The 6838-nt window shown below is 50.0% G+C and overlaps 1 long non-coding RNA gene across 1 annotated transcript; it reads left to right on the top strand.

The window, feature by feature from the left end:
- Window positions 1–572: 572 nt before the first annotated feature.
- Window positions 573–6154, top strand: LOC137482293 (uncharacterized). The gene is made up of 3 exons (XR_011003985.1): window positions 573–938; window positions 5674–5728; window positions 6086–6154. It is a non-coding gene; the product is annotated as an uncharacterized lncRNA (long non-coding RNA).
- Window positions 6155–6838: the final 684 nt, after the last annotated feature.

Below are 6838 nucleotides of genomic sequence, written 5' to 3'. Positions count from 1 at the left end.
CTTGATTTGCCCCACACACATGGGCAGGGCAGGAGGTTCCCCATGGCAAGCTCTGGTTGAGTACAGGCACCTCTGCTGCTCTACATCCACTGCTGTATTTTCTCAATAAAGACTAAACTCTGTGGCTTTTCCCATTTACATTAGTGTTTCCAGAGGAGTGGGAACCATTGTGGATTTCATAACCATTTCCAGGATTCTGATGGAGACACCCTTTGGGAATCAGCTTTCCCAGCAGCTGCAGTGAGGATGCCCCATGCTCCAGGGCAGGACAGGGAAGGTGAGCCTGCTCCATGCATCAGGGAGCTGTGGGGTGGCAAACCCATCAGCAACCAGGCCTGGCAAAGGAAAATAACTTAAATGAGAGACAGAGATTTGTGATGTGAGAAAAACATGGCAGTTCTTTGTTCTTCACTGACCCAAATTTATAGAAGAAGGAACCAGCAAGTGGTTTTTGAGAGCATCTCAGACACTGGAATTTGAACACTGATTTAGGGCAGTAAAGGGAATTAATTGTAAATGATCGGGTTAATGGCTGTTTGGAAAGGCAGACTGAATGGGTCACATCCTGTGGGGTGCCTGCAGCTGACTCTCATTCCCCACCAACCCGTCTGTAAATGCCATCAGCTGCCCTGGGGCATATAAACAGCCAGAGAAAGGGGAGGAGATTCCTGGGGTACAGAGCCTGAGGTTTGGGCTGGTGAGGGGCTTTCACATGGAGCCCTCCCCTCCCTGCTTTGTGAAAAAGGTATAAAAATTAATTAAAGTAAATCTCTTGCCCACCAGAGCAGTGTCTGTGGGGGAAAGGTGAGCAGCCCCTGTTCCTTGGCTTTGCTGTGCCGTGGGAGGCACTGCTGAGGTGTGGGCTCTGACCCGTGTTGCACTGCTGTCTGAAAGCTGCTTTTAGTATGTACAGACCTAAGTAAACATGCATAAAGAAGGTAAGTGGATTTTAAACCTTGGAATGGGTGTTAGGGTTGATAAAAGGCTGGGGTGGGTGGGTTTTTGTACTTGAGAACCTGGTTGCTATGTACACTTTCTCCTGCTTGCAGGTTCTACCCTCTGACTAACTTGGGTGGGCTGGGTGCCAGCATGCTCTTGTGGAAGTTTCCCAGCTGAAAAAGTGAGTGCTGGGAAGTGGCTCAGCTTTTTTTAGATGAGCACACCAGGGCCCAGGTGATTTTCCAGAGATCATTTGAAATATTGCAATATGTGTGGTAACAGGCAGCTCTCAATAGGTTGAATAATGAGCAGCCATGCACAGAGTTTCTTTTGGCTGTTTTGTTGTAGGCCCTCTGTTGTGTTACACTAAAAACGAGATCTGGAGTGTTTGCTGTCATGTATGCTGAAAAAACAAGGCTGGGATTATGGAAAGTAACTCCCTAAGCTTCTTTTGATGGTCACGAAAGAGGTTATTATGACTTTGTAAGGAAGGAGAAGACAAAGGATTGGAAAATGAGAAACTATGAAAACTTTCCCTTTCTAGGTTAAATGAGCCCTGTTGGAGACAGTTGCTGGCAGAAGGAAAAAGGATGTAATCAAATTTACTTAGCAGATATGTGTCTTGGGGCACCAGGAAATATGCTGGAGTCTGAGTACGTAAATTTGTCACATCATGTACCTAATATATTTGCTGGGTTTTCCCCCTTTGAAAAAGAAAAAGCATTATTTTCAAAAAGGGAAATTTTGTTAACTAAAATTGGTATTCTCTTTCATAGATTATCACTCTGTAAGTTGCTGCATATTTGAATAGGTTATTTCACACTATAAGGACAAAGTGCCTCTAGAGAAAGACTATCAGTGTATTAATTAGAAGGGCTTTTGCTACAGACCATTTCTGGATGTCAGACCAAGGGATAATTTATTAACCAAAATTTTTCATTCGAAAGTCAGCTGCAGCAATCAGAGCTTAGGCCTTGTCTGTGAGAGATCTTTCACCTCCTTAAACTGCACTTATATTTCAGTGTGGCTGAGTTTAGCAAGACTGTAGCCCAAATACCTGACTTGCTGGCATATAAATCTTGCTTGCTGCCCACGCTCTCATCTTATAGACCTTACCCCCCACCTTCCATGCACAGTGCAGCTGTAGGAGAGGATTGGGGGTGATTTTGTAGGGTTTTTCTGTTGTTTTTTTTTTTTTTTGGCAAGGTTTGTGTTCATAGATCACAGGTACAATTGCTGCAGAGGCCTGCAGCAACCAGCATCTGAGCTCTGTGCCCTGCTCCAGCAAAGAAAGCTGCAGGTGGAGGGAGGAACTGAAAATGCACTTGAGGGATGGAGTAAAGCGTGTGCAGGTCCCTTGTGTGATGGACTCAGCGTGGGTGCCACTGCTGAGTCAACTCCACAGCGCCCAGTGCTGCCTCTGGACTTGCCTCTTCCTTCCTTTTCCCTGCAGGGCTGGGGAAGGCCCAGGAGAAGTCCCTGCTGCAGGCTGGGATGTCACAGAGGAAGCCCTACACCTGAAGGCGCTGTTTTGGGCACAGGCGCTGTTTTGGGCTTGGGGAGCTGAGTGATGTGCCCAGCTGTGCTGGCCAGGCCCTGCTGCTCCGGGGGCATGGGATGGGCTGCAGGGGCTCCAGGGAGGTCTGGAGGCAGGGCTGCATGCACACCCCTCTGCAGGCAGCTCCTGCTGCCTTCCCTCGAGGGCGTTTCACAAGAGTGATGCAATCCCTCCCGGAGCACAGCCACGGAAACCTGTTTTCTCCAGGCAGAGGCGCACGAGGGGAGCATGAAATTTGCCCCCTGCCCTGCTGAGGGGCAGTGAGCACTGCCAGAGGTGTCAGCAGCTACAGGCCATCGGTAGGACTCCAGCAGACACAGAATTTGGGTGGCTTTGGCTGCTTTCAGACAGTGAGCTGCTGGTCCTGTGCCTGCTGGTCGCCCCGTGCTGGCAGGGTGGGTTTGAGAGTCTCAGGTGTGCGCAGGCAAGAATTCTCTGCTGGAATCTGCTGGCAAAAATGCTCTCATTTCTTATAAAACCTGTTTCACCGAATCAGTGAAGGGTTTGTCCCATTCAGGAGAAGTGAAGGAAAAGAAATGGGGTCAGCTTCTCCTTGGTGCTCCCATGACGATCCTGGCACGCTGTGGTGTACCTGTGGATCACGACAGACCCTGCCTGTCCCTCCAGAGTGCTGGCACCGAGCAGCCCTGAGCATGAGCTCACTTCCCCAGATGGAGATGGCCCTGGAGTGGTTGTCAGGGGGACAGGGTGCCTCGGAAGCGGGTGGCACTCAGCAGCGAGTGCCTTGTCCCGGGTGCTCTTGCCCGGCGTGAGGAGCAGCGAGTCAATGGGCAGGTCATGCCCCAGCAATTAATTAGCTGTCAACCTACATACTTGGATTAACGAGACCCACTTCAAGCTGTAGCGATTCTAAAGGCAAACCTGTAGAACCCGTCCGGCGGCGGGAAGGACCTTGGTGAGGAGCAATGTATCTCCACTGACTTATCCATAGGACATCGGATGTCACAAAAACTCGTACAGTATTTGGAAGACGTAGAAAGCCGATTGCTTGTTTTGCAGACAGCGCTTTATCCTCCAACTGGCCACACGATGGCAGAAGAAGCAAAGAACACTGCAAAAATAAGTGCTTAAAGGGAAAAAAAAAAAAAAAGTCCAAACGCGGGGTGGGTTAGTGTGTGTCCCGAGGCCGGAGGGGAGCCGGGCCCCCGTCCTGCCAGGCACTGGACTCAGAAAACCCCCACCGCCGTGAACAGCCAAAACAAGGACAGGAAAACGATTTTGTGAGGGGATTTAACGGATTTACCCAAGCTGTGAGGTGTTCAAGGCACTCGCTCGGTCGCTCCGTTCGCTGGTGGCAGCCTGCCGAGCGCTCGGCTGATGGACTGGATTTCTTGCGCTCGTTGAAGTGGCGATGGACTCCAACCAAGCTGTATGGTGCGAAATTCTCCCTCGGAGGGGGAGCTGCCCCTTGTGGTCCCTTCTGTTTTAGGTAAAAATGATCAAGCCGGATTTAGTAATTAATTAAAATAGATTTTTATTTCGCGACCAAGATTCGGCCCGAGATAGCCACAATGGAAAGGTCAGTGCCGAGCCCGGGATCGGCGCTGGGTGAGACCTCTGCAGCACAGGGTCTCCTATGTTCACCCCGACTGTTCGGTCCGAGCAGTTCTTATACCGCCTATTCTGCCTGAGGCAGGGGTTCTTTTCTTTTCAACAGTTCACATTTTCATAGTTCCTTTTCTCCGCGTCCAGCTGAACAAAACGCGTCCGGGAAGCGATGTATTTCGATCAGGGAGTTACTGGAATTCGGCACTGAGATGCGTCTCCCTGATGGCTCTGGCTATCTCAGTCTGAGATATTTATCGAGCATTCATCACCTGGGTGTTCCTCGGATCACCCTGGAGAAGCACCCATCTCCTTGCGAGCCTCGTTTATTCGTTCGCACATCAGGTCCTTTCTGCCAGCTGCGGTTTCGAAATACCGTGCGGCGAGCTTCCCGTCCCCGGCGTGAGTGCTTAAGAGACCTTACAGGAATATTTCTCATATAACATATTTCATACGTCCGTTTCTCATATGCACGAATTATTCAAAGCACCCAGAACACTTCCGTGGGCAGGGCATGCCTGGACGTGGCAGGAGTCCCTGCCAGCCCCGGGCACCGCCCGAGCGTGCTTTAAAAGGCGCATTCAAACGGATTTCCCTTCTAAAGACCTGCCAGCCGATAGAACTGCCACCGAATCAGCAGTGGAACCGCGCAGGCTGTTCCAGGCTGTGAAAAAGCCCAGTCAGGGTTGTTTGCTTCCTCTCTGCGGGGCTGGTTTCTGCTGAGATCGGGTTTTGCTGCCCCGAAGCCACTGTGTCAGCAGCAACGGGGGATGACAGCGGCCTTGATTTCTCCAGTGAAACCCTGCCTTTGGCTCTTCGGGGTTAAGTCAGGCGGTGGATGGGTTCAAACATTCTGGTTCACAGCAGGATACTGTGGCTCTGCTCTGGCTGACTCTGGGAGACCAGACACTCACCTGTGGCTTTTCCCAGCTGTGCTTGGACTTATTTCATCGGGGAGCTCCCTGGAAAAGGGTCTCTGTCCCTGTGGCACTGCATTAAAGCTAGTTACCTAATGTTTAATTCTGTATCACAGTCCAAGTCTTGCTTGTTATTTTGCTTCTAATCCCAGCAAACCTTAAAAAAGTTAAGACATCATCACTTCAAACTAAATTGGGTAGGGGCTGCAATTTGTATGGCACAGGAACTGAAAGGAAAGTGCAGCTGCATGGGTTCTTCTGCTGGTGATGCCAACTCTCCTGATCAATTAATTCAGGTGAAAGGTGAGGAGCAGCTGGACCTGTAACAATATACTAAGGAGAAGAATAGAGCTATTTTTCTGTGGGCCAGGCAAGCCGGATTGCCTTGGCCTTTGGGAACATGCAGGGGCCAACGCCCAAAGGCTGCTGGTTCACTGGGCATGGCTGGTCTGTTCAGCACCTACCACAGAGCCCTGCAACAGGAAAATGTCTAAGAACACCAGCTCCCTCTTCTAGCCAACACAAAGAGGCTAGAAAAACATCAGGAAAGCACCCAAGAAGCAAGGCAAAAGCTGCAGGGTAGCGTTGGTCTAAATTCAGTGCTCTGTTGCTTTGTGGGGGAGGGAACTTTACAGCCAGACTGGTTAGGCATTATATAAAGATGTTTAACAATTGCCATTCATTATTTTAAAGTGCCTGGCATTGTTTTCTGGTTTCCTCTGTTGTGGTTAGGCCTTTGTGTGGAAAGGTGAGTAACAGCACAGCTGCACAGGCAGTAGTGGGAAGGCTGCACTTGGGATGCAGATGAGTGCTGGCTGTGCCTCGGGAATGCTGCCCTGCTCTGCAGGGATGTGGAGCCTTCACCGATCCATCTGCTCGCTTCCTTGGGAGGAGTGGGGTTAAAAAAACCCCACAGGCTCCTGCCTGATGACACCTGACTTCTGTTTTGGTGCTGGGGCTGGCTTAGCTGTATCACACGGTGTAAAGCTGCCAGACAGTGGGTGCTTATGCAGAGTAAATGTGACTGGGTTCAGCCTCAGTGAAATCAGTATGATGCTATTTTCACTTGAAAAATGCAAAGGGAAAAAATCTGTGTGTTTTCCAGGCCTCTGGAAGCTGCCGGTTGCTCTCCAGGCCCAGTTGTGGTGCCACAAGGTGAGTTTTGCTCAGTTTCCAGTAAGAAGCTGGCTTTAAACTGGGAGCAATGCAAGCTGCTGGAATGGCAGTGGCACCTGGGTGCTGGGTCGAGGAGCCTGCCTGCTCCTGGAGGTGCTTGGAGCTGTCAGCAAGGGACAGCGCCAGGAAAACTCCCTGCCCTGTTGCAGAAGATATTCCTCCAGAAAAGGCTGTTTTATTGTTAGGCAATAATGATGTTGAAAACATAATGAAAACATGTAGATTTTGTTAGGGTCTGTGTTGTCTTTTTCAACTTGATGTTGAAAACATAACAAAAATGTGTAGATTACATGTTTTAGGTTACATCTCGTCTTTTTCAATTTGATGTTGAAAACATAACAAAAACATGTTGATTTCGTTAGGTTACATCTCGTCTTTTTCATTTTGGTGGTTTACATTAATATTCTCATGCTCTGTGCCTGCTCGACTAGGGAGAAGCTCCCTGGAGGAAGCATTTCGGGTGAGTTTTGCTTTCCCCCAGCCCAGGGAAAGCGGGTGTGTTGTGTGTTCAGCCTGAGTGCTGTGGGAAGGCTGGAGGCACCAGGGAGAGCTGGGCAGCTCTGGGCTAAGAGGCTGCAAAGCTGCCCTGGGAATAGGCTGGCCTGGCTGAGCCACACATGGCAGGAAGAGTTTCTGGTGGGGAAAAGTACCCAGAGACTCCAAACAGCTTCTGTGGTCAGTC

Source organism: Anomalospiza imberbis, chromosome 14, assembly GCF_031753505.1.
Source record: "Anomalospiza imberbis isolate Cuckoo-Finch-1a 21T00152 chromosome 14, ASM3175350v1, whole genome shotgun sequence".
NCBI lineage: Eukaryota > Metazoa > Chordata > Aves > Passeriformes > Viduidae > Anomalospiza > Anomalospiza imberbis.
The sequence above is the reverse complement of the archived record's forward strand: the minus strand, read 5'-3'. Positions and strand labels throughout refer to the sequence as shown.